A 2,789-nucleotide genomic window follows, 5' to 3' on the forward strand; every position below is an offset into this window, starting at 1 on the left:
GAAATAGACTTAGCTACTATAAAATTAAGTTGGATCAAAACAGCTTAAATTTGATGACTTATTAAATGCCAAGTAAGGGCTAGCATGCTAACTTGGAATCCCTGAAAGCCCCAGACATAAGAGACTGCCTTCCCTCGTCAACCCTTTTCATAGGTCAATTGCTCATGAGAGGGACTGAGAACAGGGAAGGTAGACATACCAACTTCACAGGATGCATGGCTTGCTGATGTTTGGGGCTGAAGAAGGAGAGCCTAAAGCAACCTGCCTGTTCACCAAACCTGCATGACTGCAAGGTAAGGATTGGCCGCCCTGAGCAGTGTGCAGGAAAACCATCCACACTCAACCTGGATCTTGATGTGATGAAAGATGCAGCTCTCTGCTACTGGGGAAAGGAAAGAAATTGAACACCATCTGCCCCAGATCTTTCACTGCCTGAAGCAGAAAATAACTGTCACTGGGGGAAAGACAGAATATGACCAATATTCCCCAACCCCATACATCAATACAAGGCCAAGACTGACTACCACTGGGAGGGGGCCAGAAAGACTCTGCCCTAAAAGACTTTGACCTAAAAGGCAAAGCTCTCTGATGCTATGGGAGGTACAGAACACTAACCTACCATAGCCTCTTTAAATTCATGGCATTAAGCCATCAGCCCCTAAAGGCTGAGCAGGACACACACCCATCTCTGACAGTGCATCAGTATGAGGCAAACACTTGCTACAGTTGAGAGAGTACCAGGAAATCTCTTTGGGTTCAGGACTTTGTACTGAATAGGAGGAAGTGGTTGTTTGCTGTGGAAGAGCAGGAATGCTGAGAAAGCCTAAGACATAAGGCTCAAGGAAACAGGGCCTGTTTCAGGTTGCACTGGTAGCAGGGAAACTGAAAAATATTTTCCCCACTGGATAAGTCTTACATTGGGTAGCAAGCAATGCCCTACTGCTGAGAGAGGAGCAAAGCACAGGGAGAAACCCATCTTTAGTAAAGTCTTCCTGGGCCTGCTGAAAGCAGAAGGTAGAACCATAACACCCACAGAGATAGCCTCAATCATTCCAGGCCTCACGCTAAGCAAAAAGCAGCAGCTGTCTATCACTAGAGGATTTTCACATTCATGGGGTACTGAATATAAATAAATAAGCAAGAGTCCCTAACCCCACTCAACTACAAGCTAGATTGACATGGTATATTCAGAACAGACAAAACAAAGGAAATAATTTTGAACTTGAAGATGTGACAATAGAAATTCTCTTACCTCGAGCACAAAAATAAGACAGAGAAAAAATGGAATAAATAATTGAAAACCATGGGACAATATGAAAACATTCAAATATACAAGTACTGGAAACCCAGGAGGAGAAGAAGGAAAGAGAGAAATGGTCACAAGAAATATTTTAAGAGATTAAGGTTGAGAATTTTTTAAATGTTTAAAAACAAACAAACAAAACCTCCCACAGATCAAAGAAGTTCAAAGAAACCTGAAGTGTGATAAATGCAAATAAAAACACAGCCAAGTACCTCATACTAAAAGTACTGAAAACAGGCTTCCCTGGTGGTGCAGTGGTTGAGAGTCCGCCTGCCGATGCAGGGGACACGAGTTCGTGCCCCGGTCTGGGAAGATCCCACGTGCCGTGGAGCGGCTGGGCCCATGAGCCATGGCCGCTGAGCCTGAGCATCCAGAGCCTGTGCTCCGCAAAGAGAGAGGCCACAGCAGTGAGAGGCCCGTGTACCGAAAAAAAAAAAAAAAAAAAAAAAACTATGGTAAAATGGATTCTAAGTCGCTAATGATTTCAGAAGTTATTCTGATGGTGCAAGTCAGTAAGTAGGTTCTGAACACCACCAAAAAGGTGAATTACCTTCAGAATTACAAAAGATTTTTGACAAAGAAATGCTGGATGTTAGTTAAAGATAAAAAAAAGAAAAATGAACTATGTATGTCAATGAAGACTGTATTCCAGCCCTTCTCAGGGCAGGATCACAGACTGGGAAGTGCTACACCAAAATTTTTTTCTAAAGCAAAGAGTATTGAGGATGAGAATAAAGACACTCTGCCTGTTGTCTAATAATCTGGAACATTTCACTAAAATACAGATCTGGTTAGCCAAATGGAAAAAGATCTTCCAGAAATTTTATATTTCCTGTAGGCATTAATAGCTATTCATTTCCCTCTAAACACTGCTTGAGCTGCATGTCACAGGTTTTGGGTAAGCCACATCAAAGACTTCATTGGAAAATACCAAGGGTCTCAAAGAAGTCCTCCCTTTCCCTGGCAGTGCCACTTCCTTTTCTCAAATTGCTAGATGAAACAGTCACACTGGAAGAAGCAGATTTGTACAATGTTGCAATCATTGAGAGACTCCAAAAAAGAGCTGAACATTTTAGAGAACTTTCATAGCATTAATTTTTAATGGACTAAGTGGGAAATTTGGAGAGGAATAATGATTGTAAGTAAACATGCAGACCAAAATGCATTAAGGAAAAGTCATATTCACTGGACCTTTGATCCAGGTCATATTTTACTGTCCTCTGATGAGAGTTCTAAAAATAAGTACAAGTTAGCAAAGTTAACTATGACTGGAGCTATGTTCCTGAAATTCAATGCATTTTTCCACATTTTCAAATATCATTTAATCAACATAAGGTACATTTTAGTAGCTATATAATTAAGAATTTTAACATCATATAAATAAGCAAATATGTTTGCATTATGATTCATTTAAAGGCATATCCATTACTTTCCCAAACAGCAGTGATTTTTTAAAATGTTAGCTGTCTCAGATTTAAAAAGAGCA

The 2,789-nt window shown here is 40.5% G+C and overlaps 1 pseudogene; it reads left to right on the forward strand.

Annotated features, from left to right (window-relative positions):
- Positions 1–1,756: 1,756 nt before the first annotated feature.
- Positions 1,757–2,392, forward strand: LOC101287159 (UBX domain-containing protein 2A-like; annotated as a pseudogene).
- Positions 2,393–2,789: the final 397 nt, after the last annotated feature.

The sequence above is a fragment of the Orcinus orca genome, chromosome 3, assembly GCF_937001465.1.
Source record: "Orcinus orca chromosome 3, mOrcOrc1.1, whole genome shotgun sequence".
Taxonomy (NCBI): domain Eukaryota; kingdom Metazoa; phylum Chordata; class Mammalia; order Artiodactyla; family Delphinidae; genus Orcinus; species Orcinus orca.